Source organism: Pteronotus mesoamericanus, unplaced genomic scaffold (assembly GCF_021234165.1).
Source record: "Pteronotus mesoamericanus isolate MK-2021 breed Mesoamerican mustached bat unplaced genomic scaffold, CSHL_Meso_final contig_26, whole genome shotgun sequence".
Lineage (NCBI taxonomy): Eukaryota > Metazoa > Chordata > Mammalia > Chiroptera > Mormoopidae > Pteronotus > Pteronotus mesoamericanus.
This window is the reverse complement of record NW_026555109.1, coordinates 266360-281521: the sequence shown is the minus strand read 5'-3', so window position 1 is coordinate 281521 and position 15162 is coordinate 266360. Positions and strand designations below refer to the sequence as shown.

The 15162-nt window shown below is 38.3% G+C and overlaps 1 non-coding gene across 1 annotated transcript; it reads right to left on the bottom strand.

Moving 5' to 3' along the window:
* Positions 1–11548: 11548 nt before the first annotated feature.
* Positions 11549–11655, bottom strand: LOC129071225 (U6 spliceosomal RNA). Its single transcript, XR_008529225.1, has one exon. It is a non-coding gene; the product is annotated as a U6 spliceosomal RNA (small nuclear RNA).
* Positions 11656–15162: the final 3507 nt, after the last annotated feature.

The window sequence follows — 15162 nt, the reverse complement described above, 5'->3', positions numbered from 1 at the left end:
TGTGCCTAACTTGCAAACTATAAAAACTTATAATTCCCTAGGTCTTTTTTTACCCCATTTAACAGAGGTAACTGAGGCTGAGAGAGGTTCAGTAACTTACCCAAAGTCTTACAGCAAGTAAATGGTAGAGAAGGGTTTCAAACTCAAGCAATGAGGCTTGAGAGGTTATACTCTTAACCACCACGCTGTGTTGTGGCTCTGGATTCATAAATCTAGGACAACTGGAGAAAAGTATTGAAAACATACTTCTTTTAGGGTAGAAAATAGGTTAAAAATAAGAACTTTTGGTCATTCCTTTCAAAAGGAGAAATTTAGAAGGAAACCTGAGGGAGGTCATAGACTGCAGTCATTTTGAGTCTGGCCTATGATCCTGCTGTCTGATTCTTAGAGAATGAAATGACACATAAGGGAAAAGAATATCATTGTTGATGGTTACCTGAAGCATTTTCATTCTTCAAAAATACAATGAAAATTGAAATAGTAATGTGGGAGTATGGGGAGTATATGTGTGTGTTTGTCTCCATAATCAAGATAGCAAATCCCTTTGGGTTATTGATTTTATGTATGATGTCCCATGCAAAATCACTCTACCACTTAGAAATCTGTAGTAAGAGTTTCATATGTTTTTCATAATTATTCCCTTTTTAAAATTGTACCTACACATATTTTAAGGCAAAAAATAAAAATGTTCTTCTCTCCTTCCAACCCCCCCCCCCAATAATTGCTTCTGAAAATCTATAAATCTAATGCATGCTAAAGGATTGTCAAAGGGTAAGTAAAAGAAGAAATCATCTGTATACTTGCCTCTCCTTGGATAGGATGAGGTTCCTCCCTGGATAGGCTAGGCTAGGCTAGGCTAGGCTCTGGTCAACATGGATGCCTGCATTTTCAAGCTTTACTCTTCCCTCAACATAGCTAAGGGCAATCAGTCCTCCTATACACTCCCAGTTCTCACCAATTCTGTGGGGAAATATTTCTTGATGAACCGGACTTAAGAGCTTTTTTATCCTCCTACATGGAATCAAGGCTGCCTAAATGCAACTCCTAATCCTTGAAAATAAAGTGAATCCTAAATATAGCCATACTTTTTTCCTAAGCAGTGGGATGTTGATATCCCAGCAAGAAGAGCCCTGTTCTTTAGCTCATTAGTAAAGAGTTTAAAAGTGGACAAACATAGCAATAAACTAGTATTTGGTTGAATTATTCCTTTTTATCCTTTTCACACAGATTGGGAATACCAGTGGAAAGAAGGAACTAAAGACATATTATTCATGAAATAATTTCTATCATTTTTTATTTTTTAGAGAAAGGAGGGAAAAGATGGAGATAAACATCAGTGTGTGAGAGAGACATTGATCGGTTGCCTCTCCCAGGTCCCCAGGTGGGGACCTGGCCCTCAACCCAGAGATGTGCCCTAACTGGGAGAAATGCAACCCTTTGGTTTGTGGGATGACGCCCAACCCACTGAACCACACCAGTGGGGAAAAATTTATATCCTTTAACAAATGAAAAGCCTTATTATACTTTGAAACATAACCTACATAAGTGTGTAATCACAAATTATCTCTAAATATTTGTTTTAACTCTGAATAAGGAGTAACCAAGAGAAATTGACTTATATGACAGTAATCTGAAATCAATTAGCTTTTTACAGTTAAATGCTATGCAATATCAAAGAAAGATTAAAATTTTCCTTTTCTAGAAATACTTAAAGGTAGGGTAAATTTGCATATTATCAGTTGTTTTTCACTTCTGCCCCAAACATCAAGTAGTAATTTTTTTTTAAATGAGCAAAAGATTTGAATAGACACTTTATAAAGGAAGAGAGGTGAATAGCCAGGAATTAAAGAGCTTATTATCTGTCTGGGAAAGACAAATTAAAGCCACACTACACGCCTACTAGAATTGCTAAAATTAAAAAGACTACCACCATCAAAGCTTGATGAGGATGTGGAACAACTGAAACTTATGCAGATGAGTTGCCAAATGCAAACTGGTGCAAATACTTTGGGAAAAACCTGGCCGTTTCTTATAAACTTAAACATGCACTCACTGTAAGACCAAGAAATCCCACTCCTATGTATTTACCCAAGAAAACCAAAAACATATGTCCACAAAACACTTGTACAAAAATATTCGTAGCAGCCTTATTCATAAAATTCCAGATGCCCATCAACAGAATAGAACTGTAGTAAGCTGTGGTATATTCATACACAATGTACTTACTAGTTAGCAGTAAAAAGAAATGAACTATTGACATATGCAACAACACGATGAATCTCAGAAGCATTCTCCTGAATGAGACGAACTTTACACACAAGAAGGTATTTACTGTACTTTTCTATTTTTAAGATATTTTACAATAGTCAAACCAAATACATGGAGAAAAAACTCAGCATGGAAGTTGTCTTTGAAGGGCAGAGGATGGAGATTGGCAGGGAAGGTACATGAGAGAATGTTCTGGAGTGACTATAATGTACTTATCTTGACAGAGGTTTGGGTTATACTAATGAATATATTAAAACTTAGTGAATAGACACTTAAAATTTCATCATATGTAAATATTACCTCTAAAGAAATGAAACAAATACTGAATTTTAATAAAAGAAGGGAAATAAAATGTTAATAGTAGAATCTTGTTGGTGGCTAGAAGCATGTTCACTATAAAGTTATTTCAACTTTATTGTATGTTTAAAAACTTTATAATAAAATGATGAATTCCACTGCTAGGTATATGCCCAAGAGAAATGAAAATGTATATCAACACAAAAACTTATACATGAATGTTCATATAAGCATTATTCATGATGGCAAATTTCAGATGATGAATGCATAAACCAAATATTATATTTGTACAATAGAATATTATTTGGCAATAAAAAGAAATGAAATACTGATGTATGCTAAAAATAACAATGAAGCTTTAAAACATTATGCTAAGTGAATGAAACCAGTCAAAAAAGAATGCATTTAATATGGCTGCATTTATATGAAAGGTCACAAATAGGCAAATCTAAAGAGACAGAATGTAGACTAAGAAGTTCCCTCAGGCTGGGGCAGTTGGAGGGAAATGGGGACTAAGTGTTAATGGGTAGGGGGTTTCTTCTTGGGGTGATGAGTATGTTCTAAAATTGATGTGAAGATCATTGTAAAACTGCAAATATATTAAAACCCATTGATTTGTATACTTTTAATGAGTGAATTGTATGGTTTATGAATTATAGTGAATAAAATACTGGAAAATGTTTAGGATCAGCTTTATTATCACACAATTAATTGCCCTATGAACTACAGATCTCTTCAGCTAAATGAAGAGAAAACCTCCTTGTCATATTTTCCAATGTGTATATTTTAATACAAATTTCTTAATAAGGATTTTCTAAATTCATAAAACATATGAACCCGGTATTAATCTTTGATACATCAAACTTACTCTGACTGAACGACTAATATTCTAGCAGATGGTCTTCTTGTTTGGGAGTGGTTATTTTTTGGTTTTGATATTTGGTTTTTTGTTTATTTGTTTTAACAATTCCTAGTTACAAATGTCTCAGACAAAGGAGTTAGGAATGCCTAAATGCTTTCTGTTGTTCACCCTAGGTGCCTGTAAAGTCTCAAAGGAACAGAGAGACACAGGGAATAAAAGTGCATGTGAAATGAGAAAGTTATAATTGTGTAGGAAACTGGTTCTCAGACTTGCATGCAAATTGGAATCTTCTGGGTAACTTTAAAAAAAAGCATTGATGCCTGGGTCTTCTCCTCGTCCCAGAGATCCAGATGTAATTGATGTGGGGAGTAATCTGGGCATCAGGAATTTTTAAAGCTTTATAGGAGATTTTAATGTGCAGCAGAGTTGAGAATCACTGTCCTAGGACAACATCCTGAGCTGAAGGAGAGGTACAGTAGGGTTACCTCAGAACCTAAATCCAAATGATGGGATATCTATCACTCCTCTCTAGGTGGACCCAAGATACAAGAACCTTTAGCAAGGGTGAGTGTGTGCAGGTAAAGCAACATGGCAGAGCATGACACCGTCACTCTTTTTTAAATTTCAAGAGAGTACATGACATAATTCTAAATCAAACTCTGCTTAAAAATGTATTTCATGAAAAACTTTCCAGTTCTCTTGTTCCCCCATTGCTCAATTCTCATCCCACTTCCTGCCCCCAAAGAGGTCACCACTATCAATAGTTTATTTTTCTAGAAAATGCAAGCCAATTCAGATATATGTTCTTTTTTCCTTTAAAAATAAAGAAAGCAGGAATGGTAGAACTTAATGCTATTTTGGGGGGGGAAATTTTGGCAATAATTTCAAATCAATGCTTAATGAGTTTCCTCATTTTTTATGTCTGCACAGTACTCCATTATATGGATATATCAGAATTTATTTTAAAAACAGATTATTGATGGGCATTAAAATTATTTTCTTTTTGGTGTACCCAATGTGCCCATGTATATAACTGATGCACATTTTTAAATTGTCCTTCATGGGGTTATTGCAGTTCACACTTAGACCAGCAACATGTGAAAGTTCCTGCTTTTCCACGCTTCACCACAAGGTGGATTGTCACAGTTCTAAGTTTCTTTCTAGTCTTATAAGAAAAAAAACACCAAAAAACAAAACAAACAAAAAAACCTCAGTGTAGTTTGGTTTATGTTCTCACTTGTGAAGTTGTATGTCTTTTTCTATGTTTCTTGTCCTGACCCAGTGTGTGACTCAGCTGGTTGAGCTTCCTCCCAAAAGGTGAAAGGTCACCTGTTTGATTCCAGGTCAGGGCACATCCCTGCATCCCTGGGTTGTGGCTGGTCCGAAGTTGGTATGTGAGCATCGAGAGGCAACCAATGGATGTTTCTCTCACATGTCTATGTTTCTTTCCCTCTCTTTCTCCCTCCCTTCCTCATCTCTAAAAATAAATAAACTCTTTTTTTTTTTAAGAGCCTTTCTTATTTCCTCTTCTATCATTGTTCACTCATATCCTTTGTGGCCCAGCAGCAGCACTGAAGAGGTGATCTCAGGCATGTAATTTCACCTACTGTCCACACAACCCAACAATTTAGCAATTCTGGAAGGAAAAAGAGGGTGAGTGGACAGATGGGCAGACAGAAAGGTAGAAGCTCTCCATCCTTGACAAAAGGGACACACTACTTACATGCTCAAGGGTCATTACATACCATCATTCATTCATTTCTATAATATTAATTGAAGGCCTACTGCTATATACAAAGCATAGTCTATGGGTGAAAGATGAAAGAACAGAGGAATTAGGATGTACTGCTCAAAATTATAATTGTAGAAGTCTTTCTATCAATATTTCTACGTTTCTTTTTTATGGGTATTGATGTACAATTAGACCATCATTAGTCATAATTAAACTATCATTCAAACTTTTCCCATTTTTTTGTATTAAGCTACTCCAACTGAGCTAATTATCCAATATTTAAAATTAGTGCTTCTACAAATACAACCTTTACACTTTTAGCATTTTTCCACAACCTAAAAGAACAAAATTTCTGATTTATGCTTTACTATTATTTCCCCTAAGCCTTTTCTTACTTGAGAACTTTATGTGTGTCTATTCTCTTATTTGAGTTTTTAAAATGTAAATGAGAGATCTAATAAGGACTTTCTAATGATATCTACTCAATCCCCCAAGCTCCTTGGTAGACAGAGGCTATCAATCTTTCTTATTTTAAAGCATTTCCAAGGAAAAACCTCTAATTTTCTCAATAATCTTCCATGCCAGTTTTTATGATCCAGTCATCTAAAGAACTTTCTACCACCCATTGCCTCGAAATGATCTCATTGACCATCTTAACATAATTGATTCTGATTACTCCTAAATTTTTCTTCAGGTTTCACAAATCAGTCTCCAAAAAAGATTCATATTGTAATTAACTTATGACTTAGCTTTTTTTTTTCCCACAGTGGAATCAACAGACTTTGATTTCTCTCCATGGTGGAAACAACTCTATATTTGTTTCCAAAATCACGCATGCAAAAATATCATTTAAATCAATTTCTATTTCAAACTTCCCACCAGGCAGGGAGAACTCAACTTCAGTCATAGCAGGGCTTACCTCAGTCCCTCTCCTGCACCTGTTGTAGGATATCAGGGTCCCAGCAGCTCAGGTAGCATAAAGTATCAGGGAGACCCACTTGGGACACATCATTGTCCTGGGCTGCATGTTGGTTCCATGCAATAGCTCTGCTACTCCCGTGCCCTGCTTAGTCAGGGGCACTGCTAGCAAAGCTGGTGATCACAGGTGAGGCCAGGGCTCTGCTGCTTACAGGACCACAGACCCCTCTTTCCTTTTCAGCTTTTCAATCCCTTACTTTTTTCTCATTTTCTTCAGAGGCACTTCGTCTCTCTCCCCTGTTGCCACAGAGCATTGCATATAATCGGGGTTTTGGCTTTTGAAAATTTGAAAATCTTCTCCCCAAATTTCTACCACCCATTTATACCTCAAACACTTGAGAGCACATCACATGTCGGGATGTGCGCTAGGTGGCCTCTGCTGAGGAGGAGCTCCCCGTGCAGCCAGGGAGACGCACTTATCTGGCAGCAGCATGATACTGCAAGGTAAGAGCCACGAAGATGGGACTGGGGACCAGGTAGGCAAGAACACCTAAATACATCGGAAGTCTTCTGGGAGGAAGGTATAGTAAGCTGGGACCTGAAGGGGTAGGAAGCCAGTAGTGGACTTGGCAGGTAATGGAAAAGATGGCCTTAGCAGTGTTTACTTCAAAACTGCTTTCTCAATATTATTTACTCAAAGATTTGTGGAATTAATTACACCTTGCAGTATCTCAACTCTTGTGGCTGAGTGTCTTTGAGAATATTTGAATTTTATGAGACCTTCTCTTTTCTATCTCAGTGGAGCTTTTGGGGTGTTTTCTAATCTAAAACAATAGTTATTGTCTACTCAATGTTCTTTAAATTTTCTTCTAACTGCATTGGATAGTATATCAGTTAAAATTTGTCCTGAGAGCTGTCTCTTCTGAGATTGAATGATAACCTACCTTGAATGAGAACTTCCTTTTTATGTGTGGGGGAAAGTTATTATGGGATATAATTAAACTCCTTTTTGTTATTTACCTTACTCTTCTATTACTTAAATCCTGGGAAAAATTGAATTCAAACTACGTTGACTTATGGATGTTGCAATGATAGAATTCATCTGGTTACATTTTATGTGAATTCAATTTTATAGTGTTTCCATGATAGATAAACTAAGGCTCCCTATTGTCCTAAAAGCACAAGGAATTACAAACAGTTGGTTTGGGAATCACACAATTTATTGTTAATTAGCCTACAAAGTAACCAAAGAGAATATGTTAAGGGGAGGAGAGACAGATGCTCTCTTAGCAAAATAAAGCCAGAGTATTTTCAGCAAAACTGGAATCCAAGTCATGTTAACGCAAGAAATGCGAATTGCTCTAGTGGACCAGGTAGGGGAGGGGGAAGGGAGAATCTGCAAGAAAAATAATTCCTACAGGGGGAAGATGGGTTGATCTTGGAAGACTAGGAAAAAACTAGGTAAAGCTTGATATAGAAGCACTCTCATTTTCCAACTATGTCATCAAACCCCCATCCTCAGGAGCAAGGTCACCTTTCCCTCTGACTAGGAAACTAGGAAGGGCAAAAGATAAGAGACCCAAGCCCACTCCTTTGGGCCAAAAGGAAAAGCATTGATTGATGTCTGAGACTTCAAAATGTGCAATATTTAGAGCCCAGTTTGCAGAGCATAGAAGGATCAAGGCACTGAAACACAGAATAGGGGCTGTGAAATGGAGACTCTGCTTTGTGCAGAAAAGTACACTTGAGGCACACACATCTAAAAAACAGCATAAGTCTCTAAGAAATATGAGAAAAGAGCCAAGGAAAATGATGTCGGAACAACATAGACATACAAAGTAAGTGGTGGAAAAATAACACAAAACAAAATCCAGAATCTGAAGTCAACCTAATAATCCTTACTAGAAGAAAGTAAGAATAAATTTCCGTGCCTTGATAGTAGTGGTCAGATTTGGGGCATCTCTAAAATAGGTACTCTCTAATATAGTGTAGTTTGATATTTTGATATTTAAAAAGGAAAAGTAGAAGTATTTGAAAGAAATACATGTCCATTAAAACCAAAGGTAACAGAAATTAGGTCAGAAAAACATAAACATAATCTTGTTTTTAAAAAGTAGTTTTATAATATATCAAAAAATCTTAGGATACCATGTAAAATCAAGTGGAAATATATGAGAAGTACTTCAAGGTACTTATACAAAAGATGTTACATAAGAGTATTGTTAGTATTGCTATGAATCAACATCCTAGAATTTTTAGAGTTTAGTAGACCATGAAATGTATGCTGTTCAACTCTTCCATCACTAACCAGAATTTCTCTTATATTTATGTGCTATCTTGGCTATGTTACATACTTGCAATTTAACCTTGAACATCTAATTTCATTTTTTATAGTCTTTGTTTCTGCATTTGTGGAAATGAAAATTGCTTCCTTAAATGGCTTTTGGGAGGATTAAATAAAACCACACAACTAAAACATTTATGCAATATAAGCATCTTTTTTTAAGAAAAAAGAAGGAATAACAAAACCCAAACTTGTAGGAAAATATCCTGCTGAGAAGTGGTAGCAGACCTGGTCAGTTATCTCTTTCTCCCCAACTGTCCCTTTTCCTTGGTGTTTTCTCACTTCCCTGACTTTGGCCAGCTTTGCTCTCTCTCTTCCTTCTCTGCCGAACCTATCTAGTGGACATCTGTTTGATTATTTGGGCATCAGACACTGCCTCCCGCAGAGATGTAATCCTAAATCATCCCACCCAGGCAGCATCTGATGAGGCCTGAGATGGGCACTCAATCCACAATGGACGATGTGTCCCTGAGATAGCAGAGAGACTTGCACTTGGAAATGGAAAATTCTGGATGGCTAGGAAGTCAAGTTAAGACTGGATGATCAGAAGGAAAGCAAAAATGTCACCACCCCTCTGTTCCACTCAAAAACACAAAGTATCTGTGTTTTTTATCTGAAGTATCTGATTTGATCTCCCTACTAGGTACCTGTTTAAGCTACTGACCCACATGCACGGTTGACCTAGATTTGACCATTATTTGCCCTTCCTAGGGTGGTGGTAATTAACAGTCCACCATGTTGCCCTCACAGGGCAGGTGCAACCATAGTTACCAGGCAATGCAGCTGGAAAAGGAAGTCACCTAATCCTGAAGTCGAAATCTGCAAGATTACCATTTTTGAAAAAGTTCACCTTTTCTCAGAAAGTGTGCTTTGTCCTCAGTTTATAAAAGCAGCCAAGCAGTTCAGAAGACCTTCCCTTCTTTCCTCTGTGCTGTCTCCCTTGTGCTTGAGCATAAGCTTTAGTAAAACCTGTCTGGAAATTTCTCTGGGTTTCCTATCAATTTCAATCTTGGGGAACCCAAGACCCACAATGCTGGTAACATCTATTCCCTGAGAATTTGGAAGGGGGTTGAAGAAAACTTTTTAGTCTCTCTGTATCTCTATTGCTATATCAAACAAACTTGAAAATGGTTGTTGACAACTGTTTTCTACCATATGAACCAGGAAACAGAAACCTTCAGTTTGCAATATGAAAGAAGAGTGACACAGGTATTCAAAGGGAGGCAGAGGCAAAGAAGCAGAGGGTGTATTTTTGCCCCAGGCCTGCCATAAAAAAGTGTCTTAGACTAGGACAACTTAAAACATCAGAAATATATACTGACACAGTTTTGGAGGCTAGAAGCTTAAAATCAAGGTGTTGGCAGGGCCATACTCCCTCTGAAGAATCTAGGGAATATCTTTACATGACTTTTTCTTTGCTTCTGGTGTTGCTTGACAATGCTTGTGCTGCTTAGTTTGTAAACACTTTGTTCCAGTCCCTACCTGCATCTTCACAAGGCATTCTCCCTTTGTGTCTGTCTGTGTCTCTCCTTCCCTTCCTTTAAGGACACCAGTCCTATTGGATTAGGACCCCTCATCCTCCAGTGTGAATTTATCTGCAAAGGTGAATAAGGTCACATTCACAGCTACCAGAGATTAGGACTTCAACATATCTTTTTAAGATATACAATCCAATCTAAAACTGAAGTTCTTGGACTATCTACTGCTCATAGGCTCTGGTTCCATCTCTAAGGCCCAGCTGTAGCTTGGCCTTTGCATTCCTGTAGTATTCTAGTAATAAAATCCTGGGGTAGCACAAAAGAGCTGATTTGTGCTACTTATTATCAACAGAGTCCTAATTAACGTGCTAGGCATGGCCTGCCCCTCTGTTATTGTTTCCTCTTTTCGCATCTGAGACAGGCTGCCACTTTTAAATTTTTTCACTAAATGCCAAAGGGGCAGAGAAGAGACAAATATGAAGATGTAACTAACAAAATTCAGGTTTTCTGACCTGATTTCTGTGCTTATGTCAGGTTGATATGCCTGTTCTACTATGCTTGATATCTAAAGATAGCATTTTCTTTTTTTTTATTGTTGTTCAACCACAGTTGTCCCCATTTCTCCCTCACAACTCACATGCTCAACCCTACTCACCCTCCGTTGTCTTTGTCTATGGGTCCTTTATACATGTTCCTTGAGGACCCTTCCCCTTCTTTAGACCATTGTCCCCCTCCCACCTCCCCTCTGGTTACTCTCAGTTCATTCTTTTTCTAAATTTTATTTTTAGAGAGGGGGAAAGGAGGGAGAAAGAGAGGGAAACATCAATGTGTGGTTGCATCTTGTGCACCACCTACTGGGAACCTGCTCCACAACTCAGGCCTACGCCCTGACTAAGACATGGACCTGAGACCCTTTGGTTCACAGGCCAGTAGTCAATCCACTGAGCCACACCAGCCAGGGCAGTTTGTTCTTTATTTCCATGTCTCTGGTTATATTTTGCTAAGTTTTTTGTTCTGTTGATTAGGTTCCAGTTATAGGTGAGATCATATGGTACTTGTCTTTCTCCGCCTAGTTTATTTCACTTAGCATAATGCTCTCCAGTTCCACCCATGCTGTCTTGAAGGGTAGGAGCTCCTCCTCTCTCTCTGCAGCATACTATTCGGTTGTGTAAATTTGCCAGTCTTTTAATCCATTCATTTGCCAATGGGTACTCTGGTTGTTTCTAGCATTTGACTATTCTAAATTGTGCTGGTAAGAATGTTGGGGTGTATAGATTCTCTTAAATTGGTGTTTTAGGATTATTAGGGTATAATGCCAAAAGGCAGTTTCATTTTTAGCTTTTTGGAGAAATTGCAAACTGTTTTCCACAGTGGCTGCACCAGTATGCATTCCCACCAACAGTGCACTAGCGTTCCCTTTTCTCCACAACCTCGCCAGCACTTCTTGTTTGTTGATTTGTTTATAATGGCCATTCTGACTGGTGTGAAGTGGTATCTTTCTGATGGCTAGTGATGATGAGCACCCTTTCATATGTCTCTCGGCCCTCTGTATGTCCTCCTTGGAGAAGTGTCTGTTCAGGTCCTTTAACCATTTTTTAATTGGATTGTTTGTCTTCCTGGTGTGGAGTCACATGAGATCTTTATATGTTAAAAATATGGAATGCTTCATGAATTTGTGTGTCATCCTCGTGCAGAGGCCATGCTAATCTTCTCTGTATCGTTCCAATTTTAGTATGTGTGCTGCTGCAGTGAGCACTAAAGACAGCATCTTATTAACTATATCATACAGAATGGTGTTTCATAAAAAAATTTTATACCAAAGTTTGTTTCACTTTAAATTGATTTTTGTAAAATCTTATGACTAAGGAAATGGAGAACTTGGAATATTATTGACTTGCCCAAAAGCCCATAACCCAAACCAAGAAACCTGAGATTGAAAATATGTTCTCTTCACCACACTTCATGATTAAATCCTAACAATTATAGTCAATGTTAAGGCAAAACACTAATGTATTGTTTTACAATATCTAATGATAAAATTGTCATATTTTTCATATAGAGAGAGCCGCCTATGTATGAAGCACAAAGCTAAATGTTCCAGAGACAGAGTTCACCACCAGCACCTGTAAAGCACATAAATTTAAAATCATTATTATCTTGTCCCAGCTGGATAGTTCAGTTGAGTAGAGTGTTGTCTCAATATGCCAAGGTTGTGGGTTTGATCCCCAGTCAGAGCACATACAATAATCAACCAATGAATCCATAAATAAGTAGGACAAAAAAAATCAATGTTTTCCCCCTTTCCCTTTTCTGTTCTTTCTCTCTAAAATAAATTTAAAAAAATAAAATATATATTTCTTTAGAGAAGCAGAAAGTAGACTGTAACTCAATCAAGATTCCATACAGCAATCTCTATGCAAGAAACCAGTGAGATCTTTACTGCTTCATTCCATGTTTCTAAATGTTTTTACCAGACTGTATTTCCACTATACATGCACATTATCATTTTTGTTCTCCTCTTTGTCCTCATCTGTGCTTCTGAAATAAAAACTTTAGTTTAAGAAAACAGATAATGCAACAATTGGCATGAAAAATAAATAAAGGGGGACTGTTTTAGGTTTAAAAACATGTAAAAGACAGAACAAAAGAACATGTGTGGCATTTGTTTAGAATCTGATTCCAACAAAACAAATGTAGGGAGCTTTTTTGGGACAACCAGGGAATTTTTATTATGGTCTATGTATTATGATTCCAGAAATTATTGTTAATTTTGTTAGGTGTGCACATGGCCTTGTGGTTATGTAAGAAAATGCCCATAATTTTTAGAGACACATTATGAAGAACATAGGAGTAAAATGGCATGAAACCTGAAATGTGCTGGAAAATACTACAGCAAAGGAGGAAAAGAGGAAGCAGCTGTGACAAAAACCTTGATGACAATCTAGGTTTTGTGTCATGGGAATTTTTTCTACTGTTACTTCTGCTTTCATTTTAAATTTTTCATGGTAACTTAAACAATACATGTGAGTAAAATAACGATAGTAGTTATCACATGATAACCTGTCTTTATTATGTGATAATAAACTCAAACATACAGTTTATGTTAGATAATTTGGTTTTTGTCTCTCAAAAGATTTTAATAATGTACAGTCTTAATATAACAAAGCATCGCAGCCCAAGCAAGACGCAGGACTGACAATAAAGGACACAAGGACACTGAGAGCAGTCTTGGTGGACCACTTCCCAAAAGCCACGCCACTGGACTTTTTCAGCACAAGCTTCTCATAATTTTCATTCAGTTTTCACAATGTCTTTCTTGGCTCCTGGCTCTCTCTGCCTCCCTGGCCAGCCTGTTTGCCCTCAAGGCCACAGCCAGTCTCTCTCTGGCTTTTTTCACTTTCAGAGTCTGTCTCTGGATACTTGTATGGGTAACCGATTGTCTGCAGAAAAGCTGTGGGACACAGAGACCTGCTCCTGGGATCATCTCTGCCCAATCTGAAGACCACGCCGTGGGGAACTTGGGGCTGGTATGTTAGATGAGCCAGGATGAGCGAGGCCCAGGGATTCACCTGCACTTCTCAGTGCACTTGTATTCATGGTATTCATGACATTCAATGCACTCAAAGGCTCTCCTTCACTGCCACAGGCCTGGAGTCCCTGCAGTCTCCTGTACACATAGACTTATTGGGGCTTTTCCAAGGTCTTCTCCTGCTGCTTGCGCCAGACCTCATCGCCAGGATGGGAAGTTATCCTTTTGACAGGCCTCTTGAAAATGCAGCTGGTCAGCCTCATAGGAAGTTCAGTCCTTTCACGATGCCTCTGCTTCATCTTGGATAAATGTTATCTCTTCTTCTCTAAGGTCTGGGGCATCATATTTCTTTTGAGTTTTCCCAGAATAAGCTGGTTTATAATCCAGATCGATGCACGTTCTCCCATAGCTGCAGAGTTGTCTTGCTGACCCACTCCTGAGATGAAAAGAGCCAGTGGCTTGCTGAAAAATGCCTATGTTAGATAATTTTTAAAGTGATTTCCTGGCCTTGGCTCTTGGCCATGGCAGAATGTTGTTAATTCAATCAAGTATTTAAAGCAAAACCCCTGCATCCTTTGGAATAGTTTGCTCAATTCAGATGATGTAGGGTGTGTCAGCGTCCCCCAAGACCTCTCCCAGGAATGAAATGGAAAATCATTATGGAGGTTTCCTTATGTTGTAGACAGTTGGGTGTGGACAATAAGCCAAGAAATTAATAAATATTAATGTATCAGGTGGTGGGCGGTGCTAACAAGAAAAATAAAGTGGGGTGAGATAATAGGGAATGATGGTGTGGGGTAGTCAAGGTATTTTTCCTGAATGGGTGATATTAAAGCAGAGACTTGAACAAGGTGAGGAAACAGGCCACATTGTGGTATGGGAGACAGGGCTCTAGAGAGAGGGAACAGCAGATGTGCCTGAGTTTGGAGAGAGTCGTGGCAAGAGCATGACAGGTAATGAGGTCAGAGAGGTGCCTGGACCAGATGATGCAGGGTGTGTCGGTGTCTCCCAACACCTCCCCCAGGTTCAGTGATTCATGGAAGGACCCACAGCCTCAGCATATAGTCATACTCATGGCTACAGCTTATTACAGACAGAGGATCCAAAGCAAAATAGGCAAAGACAAATGCATGAGTCAAAGTCAGGAACACCTGGCACAAACTTCCAGAGTTCTCTCTCAGTGGAGTCTGACAGGACACGCTTAATCTTTTGAGCAAGGTGTTATGACAACATGTGTGAATGGTTGTCTACCAGGGACACTCATTATAGATTCAGTGCCCAAAGTTTTTATTGGATGAGCACATAATACTTTCTGCTTGGCATGTACCCAAATTCCAGATTCTAGAAGGAAAGCAGGTATTTAGCATAAACCATATTGTTTGTACAAATAATTTAGGCACAGTGAGCTACTCTTACCAGTTAATCTAAAAATCTAAATTCCCAGGTATCCTCCAATAGCTAACCTTACAAACAAGCCTCTCTTAGGGTAGTGGTCAGGGCTGCTGCACTAACTCTTCTCTGAAGAAGGGCCTTGTAGGCAGTGATAAGGATTTTGGAGTGGGGAAAGAAGATGGAAATGGAGGGTGCCAGAGTCCCTGTTTCTTCCTCCTCTAGGGATCATAGAAACATTACAAGAAGACAGAGACCAATGAGAATGTCAAGCCAGTGCTCCCCTAGGCACTGGACCCTCCATGTCTCTAGGATCTAGTACATTTTTAACAAACATATGAGTGA